Raw genomic sequence first — 18,439 nt, forward strand, 5'->3', positions numbered from 1 at the left:
GTAATTACCGTATTAACACTAAGATTTTTTGAGCGCTCGTTTTTTTTCGTTAACGCTAACAATTGAATACCCCCCTAGGAGTGGAGTTCCCCATAAACAGCTTTATAAATTGTGATACGGTTTATGTCGTCTATGTTTTAGAGTGTGATTAAAATTACAATATGTGGGAAGGACCACCAGACCGTTGAAAGCCCGCTTTAGGTATCTCAGAAGGCATCTAATCAATAAACTTCAGGTACACATAATAATAATACACAATAATAATAATAAAATACACAATGTTTCTCGACACTTTGTTCATGATGGCTATCCCAACAGTTTGAAATGAGTGGGAGTTTAATTTATTAATAGAACCGTCAGAAGGGGTGATGGATTCACTAAACTATGAGTCAGCATGGATATTAAAACTGGCCATCTTGCACCCAATGGGTTTAAATGAAGCCCTCGATCATAAGTGTCTCTATTAATGCAAATGGGTCTGTGCTGGTATGTTTTCTAAATGTGGTCTATAGTTCGTTAACATTGTGGTAGGTAGAAGGTTAGCCACATTGGAAGTGGTGTTTTACAAATTATTCTAGATGTTTCAATTTTGTATATTTTTTGACTACATATATCCTAACGTTTTTAAGGAGCAGTATCATTTTTATTAATGATAATATATATTAACAAAATAATTATGTTATTATTTTATATGTGGATTTATTATTTTGTATTTTTCTTTGCCATTGGTTATGGTATAACTTTATGTGGTCCTATTTGTAGGTGGGTCAGGTAGCTATTGATTATGTTAGGGTACTCATATTCTACATCCAATCTTAACTAAGTGTTGGGATTTTTACTTATTAATATTATTATTATTATTATGTATTTTCAGATTTTATTATGTTTTGCGGAAGTCGAATAATTGGGTGAAGTTGTTTCAATTAATAACCATCAATTTAATTTGACTTTATGTGGAAATATGCGAATAGCACGTTACGGCGTGGAATGGCATATTTAGCAATAACACGTGCAAAACACTTCTCCGTACACTTACACATTCACTTGTAAATAGTTCACCTTAATAAAGTTTCAACACAGTCTTTTATAATAGAGCAGTGGTTCCCAAACTTTTGCAGTTTGCGGCACCCTTAGAGTCTCCAAATTTTTTCAAGGCACCCCTCCAAAATAATTATTGAGCAGTCCTGTTTTAGAAGTAGTTGGGTCAAAAAATTGTAATAAGTATTTAGGTCAGGACAGAAATACTTATTTAGTTGTATGCAAAAATGCCCCCTCTGCATCCAGACACACTGCCTCCTCTGCATCCAGACACACTGCCCCCTCTGCATCCAGACACACTGCCCTCTCTGCCCTCTGTCATGCTGTCCCCCCTCCTCTGCCCTCTCTCACGATGTCCCCCCTCCTCTGCCCTCTCTCACGATGTCCCCCCTCCTCTGCCCTCTCTCACGATGTCCCCCCTCCTCTGCCCTCTCTCACGATGTCCCCCCTCCTCTGCCCTCTCTCACGATGTCCCCCCTCCTCTGCCCTCTCTCACGATGTCCCCCCTCCTCTGCCCTCTCTCACGATGTCCCCCCTCCTCTGCCCTCTCTCACAATGTCCCCCCTCCTCTGCCCTCTCTCACAATGTCCCCCCTCCTCTGCCCTCTCTCACAATGTCCCCCCTCCTCTGCCCTCTCTCACAATGTCCCCCCTCCTCTGCCCTCTCTCACGATGTCCCCCCTCCTCTGCCCTCTCTCACGATGTCCCCCCTCCTCTGCCCTCTCTCACGATGTCCCCCCTCCTCTGCCCTCTCTCACGATGTCCCCCCTCCTCTGCCCTCTCTCACGATGTCCCCCCTCCTCTGCCCTCTCTCACGATGTCCCCCCTCCTCTGCCCTCTCTCACGATGTCCCCCCTCCTCTGCCCTCTCTCACGATGTCCCCCTCCTCTGCCCTCTCTCACGATGTCCCCCTCCCCTGCCCTCTCTCACGATGTCCCCCTCCCCTGCCCTCTCTCACGATGTCCCCCCTCCTCTGCCCCCTGTGACACTCCTCTGCCCCGTTGTGCCCCAGCTGTCACCCACCTCTGCCCCTGTGACACTCCTCTGCCCCGTTGTGCCCCAGCTGTCACCCTCTCTGCCCCTGTGACACTCCTCTGCCCCGTTGTGCCCCAGCTGTCACCCTCTCTGCCCCAGCTGTCACCCTCTCTGCCCCAGCTGTCACCCTCTCTGCCCCAGCTGTCACCCTCTCTGCCCTCTCTGCCCCCGCTGTCACCCTCTCTCCTCTGCCGCGCGCCAGCCATAGAAAAAAAAGAAAAAGCACATAAACTTACCAATCCTCCGGGCGTCGGGACCCAGCAGCCTCCTCTCTCCCGCAGCAGCTTGTTACTGACGTCGATATTCAGTGACAGCGGGAGAGAGAGAAGTCTTCTGGGTCCCGGCGCCTGGCGGATTGGTAAGTTTCTGTGCTTTTTCTTTTTTTCAATGCTTGGCCCGCGGCACCCCAGTGACAGCGCCGCGGAACCCCTGGGAGCCGCGGCGCACAGTTTGGGAACCGCCGTAATAGAGTATAATAGGTTTAATAGTTTAATAAAATAATGTTAAAACTACTTTGTTGATATCTAAGGTTCAGGTTATAGGAAACATCATGTTTAGTGTCATTCTAACCCACTTTTCGCCATCGGACATCCGCTACTATCGGCTAAATGGTCGCATATTGCGTATGCAAGTTATGGATGATAGAGGAATAATGATCAGAATGATAGTGTGTGTGTGTGTGTGTAATGCAGATAGACCAGTTTAAACCAGCTTTTCGGAGGGAAGACACTTATGCAGCTGCTTGAGTTGACCCCCACCTTTGGAGGGCATTGTTTGAATCGACCTATGACCAGCATTATACTTGACTGACCTGCATCCTGAACCTATGGAAACATGTCAAGACATCACTGCTGTTTTTTTGGGGGTTTTTTTTATGTATCACAAACTGTATTTAAACCAGATTCTGGGACCACTAAACAGTCTACTTGACACCATACTTCAGGATTGAATGACTGTATGCTGGATCCAGAGAGCTTGCGTGCGTATGGGCTGTACTTTATTTATTGAATTGTTATTTGTTGCATCTTGCTATTAAGTCTCCTTGTGCGTTGTAACCACACAAATCGTAGCGGACAATTTTCATTGATAGCGACTAGACGGACATAACAATCTGGGGGCTCGAAGCGGTGAGATCATGCTACCGGAGAATTCGCAAAGCCTACGGATTTCAGTTCCTCAACAAAGGGTGGAGACGTGTCCTAATCGGGTCAGAACGCAATGTGTTCGAGGCCTGTTTATCATTCTGTGTTGTGAAACTGAATGTCCGTTTTTCTGAAATCCAAGGAGCGCTGGTTAGAACCTAGAGACAAGAAAGTAAAAAAAAATCTGTTTGTTTTTGTCATTGTGCGATTTAATGTGATTTATTTTGCATAACGTTCCTGTATTGCCATGTGTTTTAATCAGTTGTTTTGATATATAGTCCTGTTGTATTTTATAGTATAATCAGTTGTTAAAACCTCTGAAAACTTACGACAAGCATTTGGGAAAATATTTTTCTGCGCAGAAAACAATTGTGTATGTGAATTGTGACTGTATAGATAAAGTCAAGTTGATGCTGGTTGCTGTTTGACGAAATAGAGTATAAAAGAGAACCGAGGAAAGGTATACTATGTTTACGAAAGCAGGGTAATTTTGTGACCAATTGTAATGGCGTAGTATACAGATAGCTTAGTATCTGTACGCCGCGTGGTCGGACCGAACGTGTTATATATGTAACGAGTGATAGCGGTTGAAGGAGGTACTCTGGCAAGGCTGGTATTGTAAAATACTTAGTGCTACCAGTGGTATTGTACTCAGTAGGAACCTCTCTGAAAAGGTGGGGTATTGTTTTATGCTGTAAAGTGTTAATATTTCCGTCAGCTCAGTGTTAGGAACCTCGCTGGGTACAATGACAATCGTGTGTATAGTTTAGTGGTACACAGTGGAGAAGTGGTGAGTGGACGCAGCTTGTGTAATTCGTCCACAGCCTCCACAAATCCAGGTTTTTCTATTCTAGCATTACCATTGCAGGAGTTAGTCTCATCCTTAAAGCCTGAGCGTGTTGCACATACAGAGGAGTCAGTCAAACTCTCTTTAAGGTTAAAGAATGCCTGCTCTAAGACACCTGATATACTGGATTGTGAAAAGCCATTTGAGTTGTATTTTACGGAGACTGATGGTTGTGAATCAGATGTCTTGACACAGAAACATGGTGACGCTAGCAGACCGGTAGCATACTACAGTGCACAATTGGACACTGTGACAAAATCGCTCCCAACGTGTCTCAGAAGTGTAGCAGCAACTGCTCTTCTGGTAAGTAAGAGCGAGGACATAGTATTCAATAGATTGTAAGCTTGCTAACAGGGTTCTCTTACTTCTCTGTATGTATTACCCAGTATTGTTTTATTAATGCTTGTTCCCAATTGCAAAGCGCTATGCAATTTGCTGGCGCTCTATAAATAAATGTTGATAGTATTAGGACATGATTCAACTGTCTATACACCACATGCAGTATCTGCTCTGTTAAATTCAGCTCAAACCAGGCATGTCTCTTCAGCAAGGTTCACAAAGTGGGAACTAGCTCTGATGGCACCTGCAAACATCACCATCAAACGGTGCAATACTTTAAATCCAGCTACATATCTACCACATGTGCATCTTGAGGCACAAAGGGTGGAAGGAGAGGAGACTCTGGCTAGAGGTGAATTTTGCAGGTATACTGATACACATGATTGTATGGAATATCTGAACCAGACTTTTACTGCGAGACCTGACATATGTGACACACCCTTCATCATCATCATCATCATCATCATTTATTTATATAGCGCCACTAATTCCGCAGCGCTGTACAGAGAACTCATTCACATCAGTCCCTGCCCCATTGGAGCTTACAGTCTAAATTCCCTAATATATACACACACTCACACAAAGACAGACAGAGAGGGAGACAGACAGAGACTAGGGTCAATTTTTGATTGCAGCCAATTAACCTACCAGTATGTTTTTGGAGTGTGGGAGGAAACCGGAGCACCCGGAGGAAACCCACGCAAACACAGGGAGAACATACAAACTCCACACAGATAAGGCCATGGTCGGGAATCGAACTCATGACCCCAGTGCTGTGAGGCAGATGTGCTAACCACTAGGCCACTGTGCACCCTTAGAAAATATAGATTTTTACACGGATGGGAGTTGTCATAAACAGATACAGGAGAACTATGTACCGATTATGCTGTTGTAGATGATGAGGATTTTATTGAAGCTGAACCCCTTGGCCCACCTCACTCAGCCCAAGTGGCCAAACTCGTGGCACTAAGGAGAGCGTGTGAGTTGGCAGAGGGTAAATCAGCTAATATATACACTGACTTTAGGTACACCTTTGGATTAGTGCATGATTTCCGGGCCCTTTGGCATCTTAGAAATTTTATTACAGCGGCAGGCATGCCAGTAGCACATTCACATCACATAAAAAAGGACTCTTGACAGCGATACAGTTACCTAAGGCAGTAGCCGTCATCAAATACAAAGCTCACACAAAACCCGGTATCGGTGGGCAATAGCAGGGCAAACTGTCAAGTGGGCAGCAGGGTTATCTGTAAATGTATCAACTGACAAAATGATGGTTTTTCAGATGACAAACACACAGAAATTATTGAAATGCAAAATTTGTGTTCCCTACAGTAAAAGGTGGTCTGGAAGGCGAAGGGATGTGGTTAAGAGTCCACTGGACTCTGGAGAGATGGACAGGGTAGGGCAGTGGCTCCTAGGGCAAATTACCCAGGCCTGGCTGAGGCAGCACATGGTCTGACTCAACTGGGTATAGAAGGTATATGTAAGCTCGTTAGAGCATACTTGTGTGCACCAGGCTTTTCTTCTCAAGCTGGTAAGAAGGCAATGTCTTGTCTTATTTGTGTGAGGAAGAATGTCTGGAAGACCATACTAACTGAGCCCTCCTACAGACGGGCCTTTTCAGGTAATATCAATTGACTTCATCCAATTACCACCTTGCAGGAATATCAAATATGTATCGGTTTGTACTGATGTGTTTTCTAATTGGGCAGTGGCATTTCCAGCTGCCGCTAATACTGCTGTTTTTACTGCTAAGAAAATTGTTCAGGAATTTGTATGCAGATATGGTATCCCTAGAATTATAGAAAGTGATGGGGAGACTCATTTTACTGGTTGTATCTTTCAGAATGTGTAGTCATGGGAATTGATAGCGGACTTCATACTCCTTACCGACCACACGCCGGTGGAAAGGGTAAACTGTACCATTAAGAACAAACTGAATAAGATCATGGCTGAAACTGGATTGGCGCTGCTAGAAGCTTTGCCACTAGTCCTCCATAGCATCAGAACCACTCCCAGACCTCCTCTTAATCTGTCCCCCTTTTTGGCAGACAACCTCATTTGATCATAGGTCCACAGGATGATTTAAAGTGCAATAATGAAGTGACTGCAATATTTCATAAAAATGAGCAGACAGCTAAAACAACAGAAACTCAAATTGCTGTCACCTGTCATGATGTTGGACCTGGGGAATATGTTATGACCTGCAATTTCTTACGCTCAGGTTGTTTAACAGACCGTTGGGAAGGCCTGTACCAAGTGTTGATGACCAGCAACACATTTCTGAAGGTAGCAGAAAGAGACACTTCGGTCCATTCAACTCACTGCAGGAAAGTCAACAATCCGGAGAAGGTACAAGACAAAACCGAGACTGACAACACAGATCTGTCACTTGTGAACCTGTTCCAAGAAACCTAAAGACTGCAGCTACTGACATCATCTGAGCCAAGGACATTGTACAGACTATTATCCCAGCAATTGAGTGGCGATTTTTATACTCTTCTTGTTCCAGGATTTTTCTCACTTTTATTCTTTAGGACATTCTATTTTCCTTTCCCAACTCCATGGCAGCCCTTGCAATGGGTTAATACTCTGATCAGCTTAGTGTAGACAGGAAGAAATTTGCCCCACCTGGATCCCATATAAGGCAGCTCCTCTTCCTAAGTGTCTTTTCAGCAAGTGTATGACAGGCTAGTGCAGTATAGCATTCTCTGTTTTATTTTATTTGAGGGGGCTTACCCGAGGATTGTGGCTTTCCTTATGTGCAGGCTGTATGTGCAGTCCGGCAGGGCATGGGCTGGAACTGCATCGTTTTCTTAGCTGGGCTGTTTTCAAGTTTGGATGCTGTCTGGGACTTCCGAGTCGGGCATGCACACAGGGAGGACGCGTACACATGCGCAGTGGGCTTCCGGGTTGCTGTGCAGTGCTACTCCCATTCATCGGTACACCTTTCAAGGGGCAGGTGGAAAACATTATCCTGCAATAGACACACTCTGATGTCAGGACAGGGACCTTTTTAAAGCTACTGATGCCCATTATATGAGGCTCATTGTTGTATGCTGCAGGACTTGCCATCAATCTGGATACAGTGCACTATGGACCAGAATCCTGCCCCAAAAAAGCTGAAAGACACCCCAAGGTAAGCCCTTAGAAGTGGATATTTGTGTTCTTTAGAATAGCTTACTATTTTGCTCTATTCTTTACAGTACCTCTGTGGAGGTTGTGCAGGGAAAAAGAAAATGTAAAGTTAAGAATCGAGTGTGTGCAGCCTTTGATGGCCGATTGCCGAAAGATTGCATTGATGTGTGTCATGTACCCCTGAAACGATAGAAGATCCTGGCCCCCCAGAACAATTCAAACAGTTCTTTTCATGGATGGTGAAGGCCATGCAGGATTTTCAGGCCCCACAGCAGGGGGAAAATAGGGACAGGACTCCAATAGCAGAAGAGATGGTGGATATAAGGCCAGGGCCATTGTCTGAAACATTCAGTTCCCTTCAGTACTGGGATTCTGAGTGAGATAGTGAGGCTGAGGTGAAAGAAGATCCCAGAATATTTAATTTGGATACTGTAAATGTTATACTCAAGCTTATTAACAAATCTCTAGGCATTGAGGAACCTACAGTTCCGGCCAAACCACAGGATGCACTGTTTTCAGAACACCAAGTGAAATCTAGAGTGTTTCATACCCATAAGGTGATTAAAGACTTGAACTCTAAAGAGTGGCAAGCCTTAGACAAAAGCCATCCTAACATTGGGAGACTGAACCGCATGTACCCTTTCCAGGATGAGGATATGCGAAGATGGTGGTCGGTATCTAAGGTGGATTCAGCCATAGCTGGCTTATCCTCAAGGACCACTCTCCCATGGGATGATGGGGGACCATTGAAAGAGGCAATGGATAGGAGAATGGAGACTTCCTTCAGGAAATTACACATCTCCTCAGGCATAACTCTAAAGTCTGGGATAGCCATGGCTTTGGTAGCTAGAGTCCTTAGATTGAGGGCCTGCACGTTACATATAGATATTGAAGAATAAATAGATTGTACCTTCTAAAGTGCTTAGAGGTTATGCAGAAGAGCATTGATTTCTTGTTTGAAGCTTCATTGGAAACAATTGTTTTTCTTTTCCAAAAGCATGGCCTCGGCAGTGGTTGCAAGAAGAGCGCTTTGGTTACGTCCATGGGCGGCAGATCTTCAATCCAAAAGCTGTCTGACAACACTTCCATGTGAAGGTAATTTCTTATTTGGAGAAAAGCTGGATAATCTAATGCAGAGGCTAGCAAGTGGTAGTGCTAATAATTTACCACAGGACAGAAAGGGTAGATGTTTCCTCACTTACTCTCCAAGGCAACAGTTTAAAGAAGTCTGTGCCTATAGGCATGGAAGACAATTTTCCAGACATCAAGAGAGTGTGACGAAACAGTTCTTTTGGCCCTTCAGACCGAAAAGGGGGAAACAAGAACAGCCAAGAACCCAATAACTATCTGCAGATCCAGTCTCCACTGACCCCAGTGGGCGGCAGGATATCACGCTTTGCAAAAATTTGGAATCAGACCACACAAGACAGGTGGGTCCAGGAGATAGTCGCCAGAGGATATGCTATAGAATTCCATACCTGGCCAAAAGGAAACAGATTTGTCAAGTAAAGTCCCACGTCCTTCTTAGAACAGCAAGAAGTGGAGGAGGGCCTAGAAGGCCTGGTGAGAACAAAAGCTATTGTGCAAGTGCCGACAGATCAGGAAAACAAGGGGTTCTATTCCAGACTGTTCCTCATCCAGAAAGCGTCAGGTGCCTTCAGAACGGTACTAGGTTTACGAGCTTTGAATTATTATGTGCAATCAAAACACTTTCAGGTGGAGTCTTATCAACTCAATCCTCAAAGCAGTAGAAACAGGAGATTTTCTGATGGCGATAGACTTAAAGGATGCATGTTTTCAAATCCCGGTCACTATTCATCACTAGTAATTCCTGATGTTTTGCATTCAAGGACGCCACTTCTAGCTTACTTGCCTTCTGTTTGGCTTTTCCATATCTCCAAGAACATTTACCAAAGTCCTTATAGCAGCACTCGAGGAGAGAGGAGTAGCTCTGTGGCCATATCTGGACGATATCCTGATTGCGGCAAAGTCAGTAGAAGCGGCCCTGGAGGTTATATCCCAGGTAATCTAGTTTCTACAACAGCACGGTTGATTAATGTATCAAAAAGCCATCTGAGACCGTCACACAACAGCTTGTGTTCCTAGGAGTACAAATAAATACAAGAATGGCCAAAGTCTGTCTCTCTCAAGAAAGAGTGGACAAAATCCAGTCCTTAGCTCATCAAATTCATGTTCAACCTCAAGTTTCGGCACGGACGTGTCTTCGCCTCCTAGGGATGTCTTCCTCAACAATAGGAATCCTTCCATGGGCAAGATGGCATATAAGAGATCTTCAATCAAACCTTTTCTCAGAATTGGATCATACAGTGGGGTAGCTAGATTCCAAAATCAACCTCTTGTGGTCAGCAAGACAGTCCCTGGACTGGTGGCAACTACAAGGATTGAGGAAGCAAGGTGTGACTCTTTTGATACTGGACTGGTGTTCTTACCACAGATGCCAGTTCAGTAGGTTGCGGTGCTCACATGCAGGTGATGGTCACACAGGGCACCTGGCGAGATGAAAAGAGACTTCTCCAGGGGAACATATTGGAGGTGAGAGCGGTCTGGCGTGCAGTCCAGTACTTCCAGTCCTACTTACAAGACAAACATATGCAAGTATTCTCTGATTATAGGACTGTAGTAGCCTTTATAAACAAGCAGGATGGCACCAAGAGCAGAGCAATGCTGGCCGAAATAATCACTCTGATGGCATGGGCAGAGACAAATCTGAGATCTCTCTCAGCCCTTCACATGGCAGGCAAAGACAACGTGGTGGCGGACTATTTAAGTAAGTCCACCCAGGAGACTGGGAGTTGTACAAAAAGGTCTTTCAACTCATACGACACAGGTTTGGAGCGCCCGAAGTAGACCTATTTGCCACAGGAAGCATTGACAAGGTACCCCTTTTCTACTCCCGTCACAGAGACAACAGGGCTCTAGGAATAGATGCTCTGTCGATACAGTGGAACTTCAAGCTGGGGTACGTGTTTCCTCCCTTTCCAGTCATCCTTCAGGTACTCAGGAAGATAAGGAAGGAAAGGGTAGTGGTGATAGCAGTCCTCCCGGCATGGCCGCGTTGCCCTTGGTTCACGGTAGCACGGAGGATGCTGCTGGAACATCCATGGCTGTTGCCAGTCAGACCGAACCTCCTACATCAGGGGCCGATACTGCATCCAAATCCGGGCTCCCTTGGTTTAATGGCATGGATACTGAGCGGCGGCTATTGAAATCCAAAGGTGTTTCAGACAAGGTAATAGACATTCTAGTTCAGGCAAGGAAAAAGATTTCCTCTAGAATTTATTACTGAATTTGGAAAAAATTCATTTATTGGGTGAAAAACATGGCGAAGGATCCCATGTCTGCTAGTGTTCCAGATGTGTTAATGTTCCTTAAAGATGGTTTTGTGAAAGGATTAGCACCGTCTACATTGCAGGTGCAAATATCTGCTCTTAACATCCTTCTTGATACTAATCTGTCATCTCAGGCTCTTGTCTTCCAATTCTTTCAGACACTGAAGAGGTTATGACCAAGAGTGAAACCATTTTTAGCCCCTCGGGACCTTAATATTGTACTGGACGCCTTAACCACTGACCCCTTTGAACCATTGCAGGACATCGCTCTCAAATACATAATTAAGATAAGTTAAAATAATAGGAGGTTTTCATTATGGATGGAAGAGTAAAAGTCTGAGTTCAGAGGTCTGCGATCTGAACTCGTAGGACTTCTACTCTTACATCCATAACAAAAACCTCCTTTTTTATTATTTTAGCTTATCTTAATAATGTATTACGCTCCCCCACCCCCCCCCCCCCCACCCCCTCATACAAATTTCTTGATAGAACAGCTCTTCAATGTTGTGCCTTTTTCTCAGTCATTCATTTGTAAACTTGCCTGATGAAGGGGCCTCTGTGCTCTGAAAACTAGCAAATATAATAAAAAGCTTTTTGGTTAGCCAATAAAGGTATCGCTCCTATAATACTTTTGTCTTTTTTGACACGAAAGTATTTAACATTACATAGGTATACGGGTAAGGAGCTACAAGCTTACAAAAAGGAGTGAGTGCAACATAGACTGGTGTTAAATTATCTCGCATCTATTACTGGTTGATATTGTGTGACGTTAGCCACCCAATTTGGTGTCAAATGTTGCACTTACATTACCAATAATACAGACGACCCCAAAGAAGTTATTGATCGGAAAATGGACGAAATCTTACAATTAAAATGGAAGTTTCAGAAGAACCATAAGTCTTCGCTGCAAAATGGTTCTCAGGTCTAGGGGAGTGGGTACAGGAAATGATTGCTACTATAGGTAAATTCCTTTTTCTTATATTTGGTGTCATCTTAGTAATTGGCTTATGTGTCAGATGTGTTCCTACTGTGTTGAAGTGTGGAAAATGTTCTACTGAGGTAAATACTGAAAATGAGACACTAATGGTGATGAGAAGTACAGGTATAATGGTTAACGAAGAACTGCATTACAATCCTGTTTTAGAAAGTATAATTAGGTGATCGTTTTTTGCACTGTCAAATAATTTTGTGGAAGTCGAATAATTGGGATATTTTTGAATTAAATCAGAGAAAGCAAATGCAATGATGGCAAAGTTTCAAAATCCTTCATTAAGACAGCTCACAGCAGACCTTGGCCAGCATTGATGAAAATTGGGACCGATCATTAGAAAATAGACTGGAAATGAATGTTAATTAGTAATTGTAGGAGTAAAAATAGATCAAAATGACATTATTTTACCTATTTTCTCAATTTTTAATTAAATCCAGATCCCAAACCAAAACCTTTTCGTATTTGTTTCGACAAAACCGGTAGCAAAGCCGAAACACGAAGTTGGTTTAGAACCGACACTAGTTTCGAAACTGAAACACAAGGGTCAGCGCACGTCTCTAGTTATAGCTTATTGACTTGTTGCATTCTCTGTGCTTGCCTGTCTAAATTTGACCATCTACACATCTTATGTCTTTATTCAGAGGTTGTTCTTTAGGTTTCACATGATAAAACAAGTAAGGCAAACGGTTATGTAGGAATTACCATGTTTAATGTTTTTTATGGTACAAATACAACAGAACAAAGTAAAGTCCACTAGATGGCACCAAAATGGTGATGCAAAAACTCCTGGCAGTGCTCCTATCTCTTTATGATGTAAGCAAATACTTGCAAACCGTTTCAATGCGTGTGTCACAGTGCTTGGCGGCATTGTAGCATGATGGGTAAAAGCCAGAAAAAAAGAAGAAAGTTGTGATATATTACGAGATATAGTGTGAATTTTATTATTGTTAACATTTATTTATAAGGTACCAAAAAGTATCTTTAGCTCCAGATCCTCTTCGAAATATATTTTAACAATACTAAATAGCGAAGATTTCTCTTCGATTCATACTATTCAGCAAGGTCACACTCATTTACTCTAAGCCTGGACCCACTGCCAACCACTTTCAGCGCGCTCGAGTTGTCTCATTAGAATCCAGCACAGTAGCTCGACTTAAAAGCCTTAGGGGCATATTCAATTAGGATCTGTGCCTGCGATTATGCACAGCTGCGTCTGTAAAGTGTCATTAGGGTACCACAACATTGGGGTGCGCATGGAAGTCCACGATGTTACAGTACTGGGACCCGTGCAGCTGCGCGTAATACGCCCCTTTGTGTAGGCCCGAACAACAGGTGGTTCTCCTGGTGTTGTGAAACTACAAGACTCAGCATATGTTGCCAGCTATCAACTGGCAAAGCATGCTGAGACTTGTAGTTTCACAAACACCTGGAGAACCACAGCTTGTCACGGCAGGTTGGGTGCGGTTATCGGTGATGAATAGTCCGACACAGAGGACTCCTTCAATTAAAATCGGAATCTGTAAAAAAACGATTTAAAGAGAAGCAGACTTACCTGCATCTCGATGTTGGAGATGTCCGATGGGCGCAGGATGCTGACCGACCGCAAGTCACTCCGACTACTGAGGTGTCCATCAGGAGACTTTAACGTCAGTGCGACTTCTATCCCTTTTAATTTAAAGCGGCAATGTCAAACCCTGCAGGTTAAGTGTTTAAACACTTCTCTTTAAATCGTTTTTTTACAGATTCGGATTTTAATTGAAGGAGTCATCTGTGTTGTTATGGTGGTAACCATAAAAACAATTACCACCGGTCCCAGCATGCCCTAGTGTATGTGTTAGATCTCTCCTGCTAAAGAGGCAGCCAAACGATACCCCACCGCCACCAAAGTACTATTATTGGGAAAGGAGCAATGTAAGTTTAAAAGTGGAAAATCATAAATCTTTTTTTCATGTCATGCAATCTGCAAGAACATTTAATATTTTGAGAGCAATATTCAGCCTGCTTTTGTAAAATCAAAGAGTACCGATAGTTTTGTCATTGGCAATATGCAACTTGACTTTAACAACAGTTAGTCACTTCTTGTGGAGAATTAATCATTTCAAAGTTATGATTATCTAATGCTCTATCTAATGGCCCTGAGCATCTAAAAAAACCCACTCTGAGCAGCTTCACTGCCTGGATTACATTGTACAGGTGGTAGGGTCGCCCCCTGGCCACTTTAAAAGTGCCTTTTGCACTGTGTCTATTAGAAATGACTTGATTTCTTTAAGTAGATATTGATGACAGTCGCATTTTCCATGTGTGCGTCATTAAAGCTGCCGGACAGAAGTGCCTGCTATATGGTAAGTCCATATTCTCATCTTGCAGCTATTATTGTTTTTGGGGTTATTTTGTAGTTCTAAACACTGTCAGCATTGTTAGTGATGTTAATTCATACCACACCCTTTCCTCCATCTCCACAATATCAGTACCATCATCCAAACCAATCTCCATCCCCTGATCACTACTGCATAAATAGATTGTCCTAAAAAAAATAATAGAAAAAAAACAAAACAGAAAAACTGCTGCTCCATGATGAAAGAGTAGACTTTGTGGGATCCTTGGCTCAGGTATTATTGACTGCGATTTTAAGTCTCACGGAACGGTTTCACGAGTGATGGGGTTGTAGTGTCAGCTTCAGCCTTGTCTTGAACCTTCTCCGGATTGTTGACTGTTCTGCAGTGGGTGTAATGCATCCAAGTGGCTCTTTCTGCTACTTTCAAGGATGTGGTGCTGGTCATCAACACATGTTCCCACCTGTCTGTTAAATAACCTGGAAAATTGTGGATTATAGTATATTCCCCAAATTAAACATCATGACAGTTAGCATCTGCCATATATCAGGAGGCAGTATTTTGAGATTCTTTTGTTGTTGCTTCATTTGTTTGCTCATCTCTATAGATATAGAACAGTTACTTCATTGTTACACTTTAAATCATCTTTGGGATCTACCATCAAGTGAAGTTGTCTGCCAAAGAGTAAAGGTGACAGGTTCAGTGGTGGTCTAGGAGTGGTTCAAATGCCGTGGAGTACCAGTGGCAATGCAATATTATATTATTTATTTGTTGTTATTTTTTTCATTCTTTTTTTCATATTATTATTTTTTTAAACTAATTGACCACGCCAATCCAGGTTCAGTCATCACCTTACTCCATTTGTTCTTGATGGTAAAATGTACCCTCTACTTTCCCACTAGTGGCCTATAGGGAGTGTGTAACATACTATCAATACCCATGTGCTTACACATAAGCTGAAAGACATCACCAGTAAAATGTGCACCCTGATCACTTTCAATGATTTTGGGGATGCCAAACCTACAAACAAATTCTTGAACGATTTTCTTAGCAGTGAAAACAACAGGATTAGAAGCAGCTGGATAAGCCTCTACCCAGTTAGAGAAAACATCAATTCACACAAATACATTTAAAAGAGCGCACAATACGCACAATATAATATCAGATCTAGCAAAGTGCCGATATATAAAACAGTCATTGATCACGCGACTGAGCTATGCTAATATTTATGAGTCGCTGCGAACAGCAAATCATTTATAATAAGAGGTATATGGAGAGAATTGTTCTTTTTAAGAGGTAGATAGATGATATACTCATTATCTGGAAGGGTACTATTATAGAGTTTGATGAATTTATGACAGATATCAATGATAATGATTATGAATTGAAATGCACTTCAAATATTAATAGAGAAAAAATAGAATTTCTTGATTTGGTTTTGGACACTAATAATAATATGGAAAAGCAAGTGATTAATACCTATACGTTTATTAAAGACGTGGATAATAACAGCTACATTGATTATACTAGTTGTTACTATAGGAAATGGAAAGACAACATACCTATGTCACAGTTTATGAGAATTTGAAGAAATTGTTAGAGTACTGAAATGTTTGAGACTCATGTAGCTATACTGTATAAACGGTTTTTGGAGTTATCCTAATCAACTATTGATGACTAGCTTGGAAAAATTAGATAGAAAAAAACCTCTTGATCTATAAGAAAAAAAGATCAAGCTAATTTAAAAACTATAGACTGTCCGTTATAACCACTTTCATTATAGTGAATGATGATATTAAAAAATATTTTAAGAAAACATTGGTCAGTGCTTAAATTAGACCCACTATTGTCTGCTCATCTTGCTGTAGAACCACAAATCAATTTTAAGAGATCAAGGACTCTTAAATCTTATTTGGCTCCTTCTCATCTAAAAGAGCTGTCTAATGAAAGTATGAACTGGCTCACATCTACTAAAGGTTTTTTTTTCCATGCGGACATTGTAAAGTGTGCAGATAAGTGCATAAAATTCATACATATTTAGATACATCTGTAACAAAAAAATTAGGAAGATAAAATCAGTGATGAATTGCAACACTACTCGTGATTTATTTTATTGAATGTGGGTGTGGGAAAAAATATATAGGAAAAACAAAGAGAGCAGTTAAAATTAATTTTTTTGAATATGTGAGAAATATCTTACATAAAATAGTACTCCTAGACACTTCTCCAATTGCCATAATGCTGATCCAGGTTGTCTGCCTTTTAAGGCAATAGAACATATTGATGTAGATAAGAGAGGAGGAGATCGATTATTAAGGTTATCACAGAGAGAAACCTATTGGATTTACATGTTAAACACCTTTGTCCCAGTAGCAGTGAATGAGGGCTGTGAAATCACTCTATTTCTGTGAATTTGTGTATCATCATACTGTTCATAATTTTTCATATCATGTGATGGTCCCAATTGCCGCTTTAAATTAACATTGACAGAAGTCGCGATGACGTCAAGCTGTAGTGCAGACATCCTGTACATACGGAGTAACTTGCTATTGGCATGCTTGTGCCATCGGAGATCTCCAGTGTCGGGTTTGAGGTAAGTCTGTTTAATTTGCGATTGGTTTTTGATACATTCCAATTTTATTTGTTGGGCTTGTCGGTGTTGGATTTGTGGTCATTGTTCAGGCGTACCCAACCCAAATAAGTTGTACATTTGACCAATTGCTTTCATTCCTGGACTCATGGCCCTTAAGGATGAAGTTTATGCCTTTTCAGAACCTGAAACCAGATCTATGAAAGAGTATATTGCCATAGCTGGCAGGCAGATGCCAGTTAGAGACGGCTGCACTTTAGATCAGCTCTACCTCCTACATACTCTTCTCACAAATATAAAATAGTTAAACATTTATGAAGACAGTGGGAAATTACAAGGTGGTATCATCCCACCAAGGACAGGGCTGTTTTGAAGATCTACTGGAATACTATGCGAGTTCCATTGTCATTGCTGTTGCCACATCTGTTCCTCCTCTGGTGATCTCGAATGATCTCCAGTCACCACAACTTCAACCAGCATGGAGAAGAAGTGTCCTGGCTCTGTGTCCAGTAGTGAGCATGATGCAAAACAAATATACCAAGCACACAGCTACTTGAAGCCGTCGGATAACCACTAGAATATCTATTAGCACAAAAGCCTTCTACAGCATCAGCACACGTAGGAGGTTCAGTTAATGTAATGGCGCTGAATGACCATGGTATCCAGCAGTTAATTGTCATAAAGCTTCTACGACTAGTTCATCCTTCATATCTCCACCCTCAACTTCCACTGTTCATTCCACTCATACCACATCACTGTTAACGGCACAAAAATGCCAGTTTCCAATAGTTGCTTTAATAATGGTGTTTGATTATGCTTCTGCATTGTAGTAGCCACTTTAACCATTAATAGCTACAATTGTTGTTCTGCTGGCATATGTATCAGTTGTTCCCAACACCTCTTAGATTATAAGATCATTTGAAGGGGGCCATCTTCTAATTAATTTAATTTTATGTGTTTGTACAATCATGGCCAAAGGTTTTGAGAATGATACAAATATTATTTTTCACAAAGTCTGCTGCCTCAGTTTTTATGATGGGAATTTGCATATACTCCAGACTGTCATGAAGATTGATCAGATGAATTGCAATTAATTTAAAAAGTCCCTCTTTGCCATGACAATGAACTTTATCCCCAAAACAACATTTACACTGCATTTCAGCTCTGCCACAACAGGTACAGCTGACATCAGGTCAGTGATTCGCTTGTTAGCACAGATGAGAGTGTTGACGAGGACAAGGCTGGAGATCACTCTATCATGCTGATTGAGTTAGGATAACAGACTGGAAGCTTTAAAAGGAGGGTGGTGCTTGAAATCACAGCCTATCTGAGCACTTTACGTCTCACCACGAACATGATCCTTCATTACTTACATTCATAGGCATCAGCAAAGTCCCCAAGCCTTGGAGGGGTGGTGATTACCTCAGATTTATCTCGCAGGAAGAATCAAAATGGATCTATAATGTGCAAACCCTTACTCCTAAGGTTCTTAACATTGATTTTGAATACGGCAGTTTTCTCTGAATTAGACTATTTTATTCATGCCATATATATGCTATATTTTTTGCTACCTATGAATTTGTACCCGCTGTTTATGGACTTTATTACTACATTCACTACTCCAGGACTTTGTA

The 18,439-nt window shown here is 42.0% G+C and overlaps 1 pseudogene; it reads right to left on the reverse strand.

Annotated features, from left to right (window-relative positions):
- The window catches only part of LOC142139809 (tripartite motif containing 13-like), a 693,488-nt pseudogene that overhangs the window by 54,144 nt on the left and 620,905 nt on the right, over positions 1-18,439 (reverse strand).

The sequence above is a fragment of the Mixophyes fleayi genome, chromosome 2 (genome assembly GCF_038048845.1).
Source record: "Mixophyes fleayi isolate aMixFle1 chromosome 2, aMixFle1.hap1, whole genome shotgun sequence".
In the NCBI taxonomy this organism is placed as follows: domain Eukaryota; kingdom Metazoa; phylum Chordata; class Amphibia; order Anura; family Limnodynastidae; genus Mixophyes; species Mixophyes fleayi.